The sequence below is a fragment of the Epinephelus lanceolatus genome, chromosome 17 (genome assembly GCF_041903045.1).
Source record: "Epinephelus lanceolatus isolate andai-2023 chromosome 17, ASM4190304v1, whole genome shotgun sequence".
Classification (NCBI taxonomy): Eukaryota; Metazoa; Chordata; class Actinopteri; order Perciformes; family Serranidae; genus Epinephelus; species Epinephelus lanceolatus.
The window spans coordinates 37,734,468-37,751,193 of record NC_135750.1 but is presented as its reverse complement, the minus strand read 5'-3'; the positions used below and the strand labels follow the sequence as shown (position 1 = coordinate 37,751,193).

The window sequence follows — 16,726 nt, the reverse complement described above, 5'->3', positions numbered from 1 at the left end:
TTGCCTTCCAATCACCAAAAAATGCAATTCTGACAGAAATCTCCAAATGTCAAAAGCTTTTGATACCAAATCACTGCGTGGATTTTTCTCAATTCTTCTTAATCTTGTCTTAATTTGGTATTCTGGAGGAAATTTTGACCATTTTTATGAATTTCCAAGTGGTAAAAAATCCTTAAATCTCTGTGACAAATAACCCCAAAAATGCTGCAACAATTTATGAGACTCAATTGAGTGTGAAAATAGCCATCATATACTTATGTCATAATGTATACACTATAACTTTTTAAAGTTTGAATAGGGCACCTAACCAAAGCACAATGTTTATCATATATTTATGACGAGAAAAGCTTGACACATCATGCTGAGCTGCATCTAAAATTAATCTTCAGGTTTCTGATGATGTATACCACCTTTGTGTGGCATATACGGTTGACCTCTCCCTCTAAAGATCCCAAGTTCCTGCTTAAAAAGACAAAAATAGGTCCATGGTGGGAGTGAGAGCGTTAAAAGGACTCCTTGCAAGATTGTTGGTTAGTGGTGGTTAACATGCTCGTCGGAAAAGCCAACCACAGATTCACATTGCTATAGTTGCAATTCTTTTGGCAGTGTCTCTTGCTTGCCTGCTGCTTACATTCTGACACCTGGTTGGTACCTCTTTGTCAAGCCCCAACTTCACCTGAGCGCTGTGGGGGTACAAGCCCATACACTTCCCGAACGTTGAATTTAATAAGAAAAAAACATGTCGTATCTCATGTGACACACATCAACATATTATGTTATGCTGTTAAAATAACTCAGTGTTGACTTTTGGTTTTACACGGGACACAAACACCTGTCTCCTGGATGAAAGTCCTGTGCCTGTTTGACCCATCCACCTCCCTCCCTCGCTGTCTCTAACCCTAAACAGCCTTTGAAACTCTTTATTTTACATGGCCAGACTCCCTCCTTTGCTTCTATAATAATTACTATGGCCACAAGACATCACGGCCTAACAAAAAACTTAAATATGGGTTGTAATTTCTGCTCGTAAAAGTGTCCTACGTGGTTGTGTTTTGGAGGAGGATAGTCTTGGTAATCTGCATAAGAAATAAAAAGGGGAAAAATGATTATAATAATCATCTGCTTAGAGTAGACATGATCACTGTATTGTAATATTGCATTATAAGTACTAATGCATTAATAGATTCATAACTTTAATTCTGCAGCTGGTAAAGGTGGGAGTAATTCTAATTCATTTACATACTACTGGTAGTTTGTGAATTTACCCTCCTGGGATCCACAAAGTTTTATTTTAATCTATAATATTACATAATAATCTATTTGTTGGTTATACTTTCTTATTTGCCTATATTAACCTGAATTTGCAAATTAACTAGTAACTTAAGTAATTAAATAAGTGTAAAATACAATATTTCTCTCTGAACTGTAGTGGAGTAAAAGTATAAAGAAACAGAAAATGGGAGTCATACAAGTAAATTACAAGTACCTCAAAATTGTTCTTAAGTACAGCACTTGAGAAAATGTTCTTAGTTTCCAGGTTTGGGGGTAACAGAATACAAATAATTAAGTAATGTATTTAAAATACAAAATATGACCAACTGTATTCCCTTAAAGTTACAATTTAAATTATGGTATTCTGATTTTTTTTCTTTATTCTTTAAAAATAGATTACTTGAAGGGATTCTTTTTTTTTCCTGTTTAGAGTTTTTTTGTGATTGTTGCGGGCAAAAATCCTTGATTATGCGGCACGTTTTCTTAAAAAATGCGATGGAATATGTGGGATATTTATGCAATTTCATGCGATGAAATTGCGGGAACTTGCAAAAATTGCGGGAACTTGCAAAAATTGCGGTTTGATGAAAAAGAGGAAAAAAGTGATTCCCCCATCACCCTGTTCTCACTAGACTACTACCTTAATGTAGTCATTTCTAATTACTTCCTATGATAAGCAAGCATACTACATCACAGAAAGTGCAGGGAATATTTAAGTTCTCATCTTTTATTTCAGACCTTAATAAACACATGGCTCAAACTTACAAAACATTGCTGAGTCAAACAAGTTCTGTAGCTAGCATATGCTACAACTTATGTAAAAATAAATAAATAAAATATATATTATGTCATGAAGGCTATGGAGAGAGATCCGTTTTTGCGCACCCGCTGGTTAAGCGCTTTTTGAAAGGAGTCTGGCGACAGAGACCTGTCACGCGCTCTTTGGCACCGCAGTGGGATTTACCCCTGGTGTTACGCGCTCTGGGAGAACCTCCCTTCGAGCCTCTGTCACAAATCTCTCTCAAACTACCGTCATTAAAGACAGCACTTCTCTTACCCCTGACTTCGTAAGAGAGTGAGTGATTTATGTGCGCTTTCAGTCTCCCCGTCTTGTCTCGTTATCAGAGATGACGGGAGCGCAGCTACTCTGAGGCCGAATCCCACATCCATGCCTAAAATCATAACCAGCTCTTTTAGATCGAGAGTTATTTCACTGGAAGTTTTCTTCCCTCCTCCCCACAGGAGGAGAAGAAACATCACACCGACTAGGCCTAGTGCGCGCTCTGTCTCATTACGTGACACGCACAGCAAGCCTCAGAGAGACACAACAGCTGTTTGTACGTTACAGAGAGCATTCACAAGGAAAACCCCTCTTGCAACGAAAATGCGAGGATTATGAAATCATGCAAACCCCGCATATTTCGCGCATTTTACGCGGAAATCGGCGATTTATGCGGCGAAAGTGCGGCGTCTTTGAAAAAATGCGGCCCCCGTATTAATATGCGGACTTTGGCTGATTATGCGTTGAATTATGCGATCGCATAATCGCGTTTTTCTGGAGGGACTGCTGAACGTAGTGTGAGCGAGCGTCAGTTTGACTGTGTTCTCTTCTATTGGAGTGTTCCGACTGGCTGCATGTGATACAGGGCTGCTATTTTGAGCTGAACTTTTATGGGATGCCCTCCATGCATTCCAAAACCCATACTACTATACTATAAAGTACACCAGAAAAAGATTAAGTATGTCCCAACACAGTAAGTCAAATACAGTATGCCAAATATACCAAGTTGTTCTACTACATCCAGTCAGATTTTGTTGTATGCAATGCTTTCCTGGCCATTCTGACCCACAATCCTCTGCACAGCGGCTGATACGTCACAGCAACTGGGCCGCAAACAGATAAGAGCTGATTGACAGCGGAGTGACAGCTCTCAGAAGCCGCAATGACAACTGACAGTGATTATAAGTGGTGACCAGTTGAGTAATAATTAAGGGTGTAATACCGATCTAATTTTTAAAATGTTATGAAAAAATTATAGTGATACTTGCAGTACTTCAGCTTATATACTTACATAACATGACATCATACTGTTACGCACGGCAACAACAAGCATGTCTGAAAGTGAAATTATGACAGACTCCACAGTGGTTTCAAAATGCTTCAGTAGTGTGGAATAAACTGTGGCGTCCTGAATGTTTTATGAACAGCCCCGGACCTCTCAGACTCTTTTAGCGACTTACAGCTCAGAGGGAACTCATTCAGCAGCTCCTCTGGCAGCAGCACAGCGTCTCTCCCTCTCCTTTCTCGCCATGCGCACACGGGAGTCTGTATTGTCAAGTGATTAAACCTTTGCTAATGTAAACCTGCTGTAAGTGACGTGACTACATATGTGTGAATGTGCGATAGTTAAAGTAGCATAACAGCCTGCCACAGGTTACAGCGTGATAATTAGAGGAGAAATGGCATAAAGGTCCAGGTGGAAAAAAACCCCAAAAACAACTCAATCACGAAGGAAATCTGCTGATTTATATAGATCCCAGGGTAAAAAAAATGTATCCGAAGCTGTTTAAATGTGTAATTTGTGGTAGATTTTATTTTGTCGTATTATTAATAAACAGAATCTGAATCTGTTACTGTACTCTAACATCTCTTGCTATATTTGGAACAACAAACACCAAAGAGTTAAGTTCTCTATACTTACTAAGCCAAAGGATCTTGGAGGCTTGTCCCTGCCCAATCTACAACTATATTATTTGTCAGCGCAACTTAAAGTTATGTCAAATTGGTTTATGAACAGGAAAGATTCCTTATGGTTGGGTCTTGAATCCCTATCTTGTTATCCCAGAAGGCTTAACTCCGTTCCTTTTATAATAATATAGATCAGTTAAACCATCTCAAGAACAACATAATTGTCTATAACATACTACTGGTTTGGCGAGATGTGAAAAAATACCTAAATATTTCCCCTGTCATCTCTCTCTCTAGTCACCCTTGGCTCTGAATCCGGATTTACCAGCACAGATTAGGAGTATTGGTTTGATGGAGTGGACATCTAAGAGCCTGTCAAACTTCACGGACCTGTTGGTCTCCAACTCTGTTAAGTCATTTGAGCAAATCAGGGCTGATTTTAATATTCCCCATAAAGGTTTTTATAAGTATCTCCAAATTCATCACTTTATAGGGTCTCTCTTGAGGACAGGCAGGATCCGCATGAGACCGTCAGAGCTGGAAAACACTATAGTTTTGGCCAAATCTCCCAAAGGACTGATTTCCAATATTCATGCTTCACTACTTTATTCTGATTCTTCAGGCTGTGACTCTCTCCGAAGCTGTTGTGGGAGCACGATCTGGAGGTGACGTTTAGTCCTGTAGACTGGGACAAGATCTGCAGTGGGGTTTTCCTTAAATGTACTTCAATATCTATACATGAACAAAACTTTAAATTTTTTTCACCGAACTTTTTACACACCTGTTCGCCTCCAGAGAATGTTCCCTGACACCTCCAAACTTTGTTATAAATGTAAAATACACAAAGGTACATTCATCCAGACTTTCTAGAATGGGGTTCACTCTGTAATCCAGGGGCCTGTTAAGAGTAGGGAGGAGGACTTTTCAGAGGCTGAAGAGTTTCTTAAGCAGAGGAGCAAATGGTGGAAACACAAAGAGGTCGGAGAAATGGTTTCTAAACACAAAATGACAGTGTGTAAATGAAATGCTACAGATGACATTGTGCAGGAATAATGTTTGTGGTCAATATCATTAGGGATACGCACACATTTCCCACCTAACAAAATAAGGCTATAACGCCAGGAAATAATATAATCACCATACTAACATATTTGAAAAACTGGGAAAATGTAACAGTGCAGCAGTGATGACTTTTGTCTGTCTCAGCCTTCCATCAGCAGAGTGATCACATTAACAATGACAACACTGTTAATCTCATATTGTGATGCAGTTAATTTCATTTCCACTGGGTGTCCACACCTTGCAGGCTCACAAAAGGGCGTGTCTCTGACAACCAATCACACCTGTCAAAGGAAAGCATACCACCTACCAACAGGGTCAACCACACCCCCTCACTAAGGTAAAAGTTTCTGTCCCTTCCTTGCTCAGAGTTGCTCTTAGAACTTTCCTAAATCACTCCCAGGCTAATCTCCTTATTAAAAGGGTTTTTTTTGGCTAAGTTAGGAGCTCTCTTAGAGTACCCCCAGGTGGTCACTGGTAAACAGTTTTCACTGACTCCTTCTTTCTGTCTTCTAAACCATACTCTTTTCTGACATGGATACCAAATCTCTGCAAATAATTCTTTTGTTTCTGGCTAAAAAATGTATCTTGCTACGGTGATCAACTCCCCTGGTCCCTACAGTCAACATGTGGATATCGCAGATTTCTGCTCTTATTCCTCTTGAGAAGCTGACTCATGACCTTAATCACAAATCAGACAAATTCTTTTTATTTGTTTATTTACTTTACATATACAGTACAGGCCAAAAGTTTGGACACACCTTCTCATTCAATGCGTTTTCTTTATTTTCATGACTATTTACATTGTAGATTCTCACTGAAGGCATCAAAACTATGAATGAACACATGTGGAGTTATGTACTTAACAAAAAAAGGTGAAATAACTGAAAACATGTTTTATATTCTAGTTTCTTCAAAATAGCCACCCTTTGCTCTGATTACTGCTTTGCACAAACAAAAGGACATGACTATGAAAATAACAATGACAGACAATTAATTTCTAAGGTAAATATGCTAGAATCTACCACATATGCAGTTATAACTAGTAGTTAAAACTACATACACTGCAAAGTAACAACAGCAGACCTCTCCAGGTTGACCTGGCGAGCTCGATGAACAACAGTTAGTTTTGTCTGGTAAATGACTGGTTTATTTACATGACTTAACAGAAGTGCATATGTAACATATTGGGTGTGGACAGAGAGTGATGATTGCTTGCTGTAAAATTCATATGAGGCGTGCATTTCCCATAAACAGATTTTTTTTTTTTTTTTTTTTTTTTAAATGTGTGCACTGCACCGCCTACAAGACATTGACAGTGGAGATGCACAGCCACAACACTGTCCTGTGTTTTTGGCATGGAAATATAAGACCCAGACAAATGAGTTCTGCAAGATGATTCTAAAAGTATTCCAAAAGTAATCCAAAGTTTTTAGACTACGTTACTTAGTTTGAGTAATTTAATGGAATTCTTTACAGATTACATTTTAGGGCATGTATTCAGTGATCTGTAGTGGAATACGTTTCAAAGGAAGCCTCCCAACACCGTTAGTTACTGACAGTGTGACGCACAGATGCCCCACAAACAACAAACGAGCCATTCTGAAACTTTCAAAGTGTTTTTCTTTGACTTTGTGTGTGTGGACATCACGCTGCTTTCACAGTGCGCAAAACATTAATGCGTTATATGTCAATTGCTACGGGATACACACACTGACACATTCTTATGTTTTTCTTCCTTTTGATTTCACAGCTTGGCTGTGCATGTTACAGTCAGCTGTGCCCTTTAGCATGACTTGTGCTTTTCTGCCTCCACAATGGGTCACTGTGTCTCTGCCTCTGCTCTGCAGATGCGTCATTGTGTGTTTTATGCACAGTCCAGTGACATACACTGCTTGTAGGTGCAAACACACACAAATGTTCAGACAGAAAGTATAATACAAATGCAAAGATGTGCACCGACATACACACACACACACACACACCATAGTACACTGCCTCTAAAAGCCCTGCCATACATTTAGATCTGACTAATGTTCACAAAATCCCAATTTAACAAAGTTAGACAGAGACAGCCTTAATTCCACAAAATAAAGCTGAAAAATGACTTGCTAGAAACTGTAAACTGTGCATCCATCTTTAAAGGCAACAGACAGCCTTTAATTAAATGTGGTTCTCGCTGTCATAGAAACTAGCAGTTATAAATATCACACAAACTACACAATCTATATTTCACAAGCAGTCAAATCTTACCCCCTAAACAGCAGCATAACAGCAACCATCCAGGCTAAGGTTCAGTCCCTCACTGAGATATCTGGAACTGCTGCCAGATGCTGCAGGCTGCTACTGGCTGTCAAGCACAGAGACTCCCATGGTGGAGCTTATACTACGCTAAGACCTCCTCCTCCTTTTGTTGGTAAACACAGCAGCCTGGAGCAGTCCGGCCATGTGACTCTGCCCACACACACACACACACCCAGACACACACACACGCAGACACACACACACACACACACACACCTACACACCTACACACACACACACACACACACATCGGGTTTAATACATTAAACCCTTCACTGATTACACTTTACCCTCTCCTTAATCTTAACTATCTCAACAAGCTTTAATTCTAACCTACACAGTTTGAGAGGAGGAACAGCCTGAAATTCATTCATTCATTCATTCATCTTCTAACCACTTCATCCTCTTGAGGGTTGCGGGGGGGCTGGAGCCTATCCCAGCTCACATCGGGCGAGAGGCAGGGTACACCCTGGACAGGTCGCCAGACTATCGCAGGGCTGACACATAGAGACAGACAACCATTCATGCTCACATTCACACCTACGGACAATTTAGAGTTATCAATTAACCTAATCCCCAGTCTGCATGTCTTTGGACTGTGGGAAGAAGCCGGAGTGCCCGGAGAGAACCCACGCTGACACGGGGAGAACATGCAAACTCCGCACAGAAGGGCTCCCATGCCAGGGATCAAACCGGCAACCCTCTTGCTGTGAGGCGACAGTGCTAACCACCACACCACCGTGCCGCCCACAGCCTGAAATTCCGTGACAAAAACTATTGATTAAAGTCATGATTAAAGTAATTTTTATATATATATATATATGTATATATATACAGTACAGGCCAAAAGTTTGGACACACCTTCTCATTCAATGCGTTTTCTTTATTTTCATGACTATTTACATTGTAGATTCTCACTGAAGGCATCAAAACTATGAATGAACACATGTGGAGTTATGTACTTAACAAAAAAAGGTGAAATAACTGAAAACATGTTTTATATTCTAGTTTCTTCAAAATAGCCACCCTTTGCTCTGATTACTGCTTTGCACACTCTTGGCATTCTCTCCATGAGCTTCAAGAGGTAGTCACCTGAAATGGTTTTCCAACAGTCTTGAAGGAGTTCCCAGAGGTGTTTAGCACTTGTTGGCCCCTTTGCCTTCACTCTGCGGTCCAGCTCACCCCAAACCATCTCGATCGGGTTCAGGTCCGGTGACTGTGGAGGCCAGGTCATCTGCCGCAGCACTCCATCACTCTCCTTCTTGGTCAAATAGCCCTTACACAGCCTGGAGGTGTGTTTGGGGTCATTGTCCTGTTGAAAAATAAATGATGGTCCAACTAAACGCAAACCGGATGGGATGGCATGTCGCTGCAGGATGCTGTGGTAGCCATGCTGGTTGAGTGTGCCTTCAATTTTGAATAAATCCCCAACAGTGTCACCAGCAAAACACCCCCACACCATCACACCTCCTCCTCCATGCTTCACAGTGGGAACCAGGCATGTGGAATCCATCCGTTCACCTTTTCTGCGTCTCACAAAGACACGGCGGTTGGAACCAAAGATCTCAAATTTGGACTCATCAGACCAAAGCACAGATTTCCACTGGTCTAATGTCCATTCCTTGTGTTTCTTGGCCCAAACAAATCTCTTCTGCTTGTTGCCTCTCCTTAGCAGTGGTTACCTAGCAGCTATTTGACCATGAAGGCCTGATTGGCGCAGTCTCCTCTTAACAGTTGTTGTAGAGATGGGTCTGCTGCTAGAACTCTGTGTGGCATTCATCTGGTCTCTGATCTGAGCTGCTGTTAACTTGCCATTTCTGAGGCTGGTGACTCGGATGAACTTATCCTCAGAAGCAGAGGTGACTCTTGGTCTTCCTTTCCTGGGTCGGTCCTCATGTGTGCCAGTTTCGTTGTAGCGCTTGATGGTTTTTGCGACTCCACTTGGGGACACATTTAAAGTTTTTGCAATTTTCCGGACTGACTGACCTTCATTTCTTAAAGTAATGATGGCCACTCATTTTTCTTTAGTTAGCTGATTGGTTCTTGCCATAATATGAATTTTAACAGTTGTCCAATAGGGCTGTCGGCTGTGTATTAACCTGACTTCTGCACAACACAACTGATGGTCCCAACCCCATTGATAAAGCAAGAAATTCCACTAATTAACCCTGATAAGGCACACCTGTGAAGTGGAAACCATTTCAGGTGACTACCTCTTGAAGCTCATGGAGAGAATGCCAAGAGTGTGCAAAGCAGTAATCAGAGCAAAGGGTGGCTATTTTGAAGAAACTAGAACTTTTGGCCTGTACTGTATATATATGTGTGTGTGTAGATTCATTCATTCATTTTTCTGTAACTCCTTATCCTGTCAGGGGTTGCGGGGGGGTGCTGGAGCTTATCCCCGCTGACATTGGACGAGAGGCGGGGTACCCTGGACGGGTTGCCAGACTATCATAGAGCTGACACATGGAATTAGACAACCACTCATGCTCACATTTAGGCCTACAATTTAGAGTCATCAATTAACCTTACCTGCATGTCTTTTGACTGTGGGAGGAAGCCAGAGAACCCAGAGAAAACCCATGCTGCCATGGAGAGAACATGCAAACAATGCTAACCACCACATTATCATTTTTTAACATAAACATTTGTGATCATAATTGAAACATTAATAACTTAGATCGTTGTTAATTCATGTGTCAAAAGTCAATGCATATGACATGCATAAGTATTTTACTGCTGGGAAGACGTTTTTTATTCCATAAAACTGGACTGTCTATACAGAAAAAATATAGATGCAAATACTTTTGAAATTGTTACTACATAACCAGAGAAAACAGAGGAAAAAAGACTGTGGCATTCACTTCTGCTCAAGATGTAGAAAACCTACAACTACCAGAAGGCCTTGCAATGCACTGGACCAATAAACATTTCAGCTAGTAGGTGATGTAATACCAGCTTGGCTGCTTTTTTTCCACAGGAAACAATATGGGTGCTGGCTGGTAACAAACAATCGCATATAGGTCTAAAGGCCCATTTATGCTCAACGTTAAATACGGATCTGGATACGGACAGAGTCCGTGCTCCGCATTCATTTCGTCCGTATTTCTGCATAAGGGAGGGAGGGGCCAAAGGGAGCAGTACCACTGGAAACCGTGGGGGCAGTGTTGCTGTCACTACCCGATACGTAGCTCTAGTGAGACACGAAGAAGAAATAACAATGGCAGAACTTTTTCGCCTGATATGCTGAAAATAAAATAAAAGAGGGAGAAAGGTTTTTCCTATTTTATCTTATGTTGTTATATTTCTCCCTCTCCCCTCTGTGGGAGCATCCGACCTCTCCGCGGAGCCCGCCCTCCCGGCTCCGCACATACTCCCGAGGCTCGGGTCTCCCTCCCTGCAGAGCCTGCCCGGCTCCGCTTCGCTCCCAGGGCAGACCCTCGCGCCCTTTGACTGGGGTCCCTCTGTTTTTGTCTTTTATGCAAGAGGTACATTATCAATATCTCCTCCACAGTCGCCATGTTTGTTTTTGAGATTGTTGTCATAAACTTTTGACTCTGGGCTGCCCCCTGGTGGATATATTGGTTAACATCCATGCCAACGTAAAGGACACATGGAAGTTTGTGGGCAGTGATGGTAACATTGTTTGAAACGGACGTATACATTTTCGTACGTAAAGGGAGCATAAATGGGCCTTAACATTTAAACAGGCAGCTAAAACATGTTTCTGAAAACATATCAGGTGAGAAATAGTCAACGCTGTAAAAGAATCTTGGTTGGTATGTGATTAGCGCTGCTGAGTTTTACTGTTTGAGCTCAGTTTTTTCAGCCTCCCATTTTTTCAATACAGGAAACAGTATGGCACCCACTTCCAGTGTACTAAAATATGTCTCTGAAAACATTTTAGGCAAGAAACAGGTGACACAGTAACATAATCTTGATTTATATTCAGCTCTGCTAGTTTTACAGTTTGACCAGCATTTGGTCTGAGTTTAGGAGAGAAAGAGAGAGGGGGGGCAGGTCTGTCTCACTCCATTTCGATACTCTTTGTGTCTGTGGTGACAGGGAGATCTGGGCGCTGGTATGATGGAGGAAGGATGGAGTTCAGAATCATTTATGTTTCAGCAAATCATAACTGTGTTTCCAGCAGCTTTTTAGGTACCAAACGTATGTGTTTTGTAGCAACCTGTTGTTGTTTTTCCCAGCAAGGGTAGTGCCAAAAAAGAGGTTGTCTTTTACCGAGACATTGCTGCTTTTCCAGGGGGGATTGTGTCCCCAAAATTGGGTATTTTAAGGCCTCATCTTTTCTTGGCGGCAAGGTGCTGCAGTGGTTAGCCTTATTGTCTCACAGCAAGAGGGTTCCTGGTTCAAACCCCAGGATGGGAAGCCCCACTCTGCAGAGCCTGCTTGCTCTCCCCACGTCAGTGTGGGAAAAGATTTTTAGGTTTATTTCCTTACGTTTGGGGACAAAAGAACAGGGTTAGGTTTAGAAAAAACATGGTTTGGCTTAAATAACTACGCTTGTTACTATCATAATATATATACAACTTTTGGTTTCACACCTGACACAAACAGCAGACTCTGGAAATTCTGGAGTTTCTTTGACACCATCCGTCTCCCCTCCAGCCAGCCCTATACAAATTTTCCTGCTCTTTACTTCATGGCAGTTGCCTAGAGCGTCAACAGATGCTGCTCCCCGGGCTGTCTCATACTGCTGTTAAAGGGTGCCTCTGTGTGTCACTGTCGGAATCCAACAGGCCACTGAACAGGTGCCAGTATATGAAAAGTTGGGAGTGAGACCAGGTTGTTTGGACAAGTAGCACAGTGGACAGAGAAAAACAGGCAAAGCTTTTTAAAAGTTTTAGCGACTATTTAATGTTGTTGTTGCCAGCAATGAAGAAAATCATGATAAAATTATTCCTCATTAGAAAAGAAACGTTAATATATCCGTCGAGCTATTGAAAGGAGACACTGTAAACCAGATAAGAAACTGAAGCTATGTTTATCATACAGGCTACACATACATTATTGCCTACATGTATGCACCTGACATGCCTGTTTCACTGGAAATACGTATGTATCCTCCCAAGGTCTCGATACAAGTGTCAACTTGTGTTGTAAAGTTCAAGGAATTCAGACAAACATTTTCTTTTTCCTACATTTTACAGGTATTCATCACAGCACATAGCTGCAAACTCGCTAAGCGGCGTGCCTTACTGTGCTCAAGCTTGGCTTGACACAGTGAAAAGCCATTGTGGCGCAACACAAGCCATTTGAAATAAATGGGTTCAGGATGCAGTGGTGCCGTTAACACATTGTGTTTGAAAGGGCCTTATCATCACTATGAAACTTGAGAAGGCTGATCAATGAATTATAGCACCCATTTTGAAAGTGACTTTACAAAGAGCTTCACAGTTCAGGATAAAATTAAATGATAATCAACAGGCAGGTGATGGCTCAGATGTAATAAAAAAAGAATGATAGAATTCATTATTCATAAATAAAGTTTATAAACTTTTCAAAATTAAGTGTATAAATGTACCTTTGACTAACACGATCAGTGAAACTGGCAAATGACCTAAAAACAACGTTAACTGTCTCTCAGTTTCCATTCAACCTACTCTTACTCGATCATTCCCAGCTTTCTCTGGCCATAAAACCTTGTGCTTGCCTGGTTGCGTGAGTACGCATGAGGAGTTAACATTCTCACTGCACTTTCTTCCTTTATAAATACCAGTTTCCATGTGCAAAAGGGAATACGCATGTTTTTGTCTGTACATCGTTTATTCATCTGGCCCAAGGTTTTCAGTTCAGCTAACATTTCTACTTCCTGTCTTCCATAACAACAATGAACAGCACCCTGTGTAAAAGCATTGTCCATCCACACGTTGTTTTCTATTTTTGTTGTAATTTAATATTTTAGTTTTTTTAATTTGGCTCATGACACCAGTTCTTAATTAAATGTGTGTTGTATGCCCAACAACCACATTTGAGTTTTAATTCTGCAAGAGCCCCTGCCCCTCCTCCATATCACTGCCCCTTGTTACAGTCACGAAAAGTTAACACACTTCAATCGTGCACCCTGCAGAGCAGCATCCACATCTCCCTGTAATCTGCCTTCATGGACAGCCAGGTAGCGATAGTGTTTGCCCTGAGCTTCAGTTTTGTTATAATTGTGACATTAAAATATTAAAATATCTTAATACACCCAGCCTAATTTAGGCAATGGACAGACAAATGCTGAATTACTTTCCCACTTCCACTTGTCTTTAAAACCTTAACATGAAATAAAGTTTAAGTCTTCCACACTGCGCCTCAGATAATTTATTTAAACCAATCTGACATGCAATTTGATGCTGCACATGTTGTGTGCAAAGAGTGCAGAGGAGGAGAGAAGGAGCGAGGAGCTGCAGCTGCTTGTCTGCATCACTGTATGAGTATTGAAATAAATTACTAAATATGTAAGTACGTAAAAGATGTGCTACTGTATGTAACGTAATTATTATTAATAATTATGAGAGGGTTAAAGATCATTATCTCAGAGCAAAGGTACAAACACATTTCTCCTGTAGCTCTCGGTGGTAAAGCAAATCACTCTTTGTGCTTTTAAGCAACCAGATGTAAACAATGTCATTTTATCCTATGGTAATTATGTTATTACCTCAATTTTACCAGATGTAGAACCTTTTAAAAGTGCACATCTATTGACAGTCCTTATCGTAACTTAAACCCTGTGCTGGTTCAGGTTTTTGATTGTGAATCAGTTTGTAATGTAGCTGTTTGAGGAGGCTTGATCTGATACTTAGTGTTGTTCTCACAGGGATGCAAATGCAGGCAGATACACTGTACAGGTAGAGCATTAGAACGGATATGATGTTCAGAGTGGACTAGACAGGTTGGAGTCATGTGTAGTCTACTGCTGGAGACAGATGTTACATCGACCTTGGGTTCAGACAGCTGGTCGAATGGCTTAAGCAGATGGTCTCTGAGTTTATGACTGTGTGTGAGTGCACACATGCACGTGTGTGTTCCTAGCCACTTATGTTCTGTTTCATCAGTGAGTGCATAATAGGGATGTACCCAAATCCAAACAGATTACTCAGGAAAACATAAATAAGGCATAAAAACAGGGGGTCAACATAGGACTTTAATTTCACTAACTTGTCATTTCATTTTCTACACATTATTGAAGAGTGATGGCTGTATTCTGTGGTCACCCCCAATGAGTAAGCACACAGCAAGCAGCAGGCTGAGAGCTTACTGTACCCCATCACTCTTGCATCAAAGAGGAGGCATAATGTGCAGAAGTAGCTGAAGAAGCTGGATTTTTTCATGCCCCCACAAATCAGTCAAAAAGAAGCTTAGAAGTTTTCAGTTGCCTGTGTTAATTTCCTCCATTTAAAAAACACAATTGAAATGTTGACAAATAATGATGTTTTACCTTTTATTTCAGTCAATCTGTATCTGTTTAAGATGTTACATGCTGTATGTGTGTCCACCAACACCCTGCCAAATATTTCATGGTAGTTTAAACAGATGGGGAAATTAAGAGCCAGGAAATAAATGCAACATTAGGAAATAAAAGTCCTCTGTATTTGTTTTACAAATGAGTACAGTACCACTCTTTTGACTCAGATGCTTTCTTGTTTATTAAAACCTGACGCTGGTCAGATTTGAAGGATTCTGACATGCAAATTCATGTCCACATTAATGATGGTGCAGTGTGTACTGTACCCTTTTGATGCCCTTTACAGAGACACTTGACATTATGTAGGGTGAGAACACTTTGGTGTACATGACCCAAATGAAACTGGAGCACACAGCTTCACTCTGTTTATTGAATCTAAGTACCAATGCTTCAGTTTCTCTTTAGTGTCACAAATAATAATGATAATAATAATAATAATAATAATAATAATAGTAATAATAAAAGCCTGTGTTTAAGTTTTGGATCTATTCAGTCGTCCCTCTCAAAATGCACTGAGCCACATGTTGATAGACGAATGATGAACAATTACTGCCTCTTGATCTGAGAACACTTGTTTCAGATGAAACAACCCCATCCCCAGTCACTACTGCATGTTTAGTACCAAAATGAATGAATAAATAACCTATCTAAAAACAAGAAACTGCAAAAAAAAAAATGCTTTCAGTAACATTTTGAACATGTTATAGTAATCATGTATATAAATAATCAATAAAAATGAATTCCAAATTAACTTGTTCAGAAGAACAAACAAAAAACAATATGTGACATTGTAAAATAATAATGAAATGTACAAATTAACTTTCTAGCTGAATTAGCGATGCACCGATTTTGAAGTTCTGGGTTGATACTGATGCCAGTGTTTAAAATAACAATTCTGCCAATAGCTGATACCAGTGTTTTTATATTGCTGTTTCTTTTGCTTTTTGTTGTTATTTATTCTTCTTGTGTGCCAGAGAAACACAGAAATCTACACTATTAAAAACATATGAGTTAACTGACTGTGACTTAACAGTTTTAAGTCACAGTCCTTCATTACACTACCTTTGAATGAGCACAAAGTCAATAATACACATTTATCAAACAACCATTAACATAACATTCTTTCACATGAAAAGAATGGTCTTTTTACTATATATGATACATCATAATTCCCTCTCTAATATCTGTTGTATAGTGCTGTGAAAACATCAACACATTTCTCCTTAAAACAGCTGTAGGCTATTTATTCCATTTACATAGCATACTAAAAGCTATATTTTACAAGATTACACTGAACACATCACAAAACGCCCAATAATCATTTTCACTGAAAAGAGCTTGAACGCTTCACAATGTAAATCAATGCAACTTCCATGAGCTGTTTGTTGTGGCCACCGGCTGCTTAAAGGAAACGGTAACTTGCTCTGCTCCTGCTGATTTCATATTCGGTCTCTCCACTGTAGCCTAGGCTATAATAGTAGCCGCATGGCACAGCGCCCCCTAGTCGGTATGCTGGAGGAGAAAACGATGTCACCTTCATCATGACTCAGAAGCAGAGTTTAGCAGATTGCTGGCCAACATGGATCGTCAAAGTCAAGGACGCTCTAAAACTAAAGCGAGCGTGCCCCCAAGGAGGCAGGGATCATTTCATTGGTCAACGATAAACCTGGCGTTCTATTGGTTGGGGGATTTTGACAGGGTTGTTACACAAAAAAATCCAAGGGCAGGGCAGAAATCTGAGAGCAGAAATTCCATGAGCACACAGAAGCAGCTTGAGCGCGAGGAGAAAAGCTGAAGCTGGAGCAGGAAATCTGTGCAAGCAACATGATATCTGAGTGCGAGCAGAAACAGAGTAGATCTAAGCACAAGCAGAGGCTATTTGAATGCGAGGGCAGGATTTTGAGGGACAATATTACAGAATCTGAATGTAAAAT

At 40.5% G+C, this 16,726-nt stretch overlaps 1 protein-coding gene across 4 annotated transcripts in view; it reads right to left on the bottom strand.

Annotated features, from left to right (window-relative positions):
* Positions 1–16,726, bottom strand: part of rasgrp3 (RAS guanyl releasing protein 3 (calcium and DAG-regulated)) — an 80,260-nt gene that overhangs the window by 54,903 nt on the left and 8,631 nt on the right. The window contains exon 1 of one of the 4 annotated variants that reach the window (XM_078176272.1): positions 7,274–7,366. The exons of the other annotated variants lie outside the window; for them this stretch is intronic. The gene's annotated coding sequence lies outside the window, so the exon portion shown is untranslated. Of the gene's footprint in view, positions 1–7,273; positions 7,367–16,726 lie in introns of those variants that run through there. 4 annotated transcript variants of the gene reach the window in all.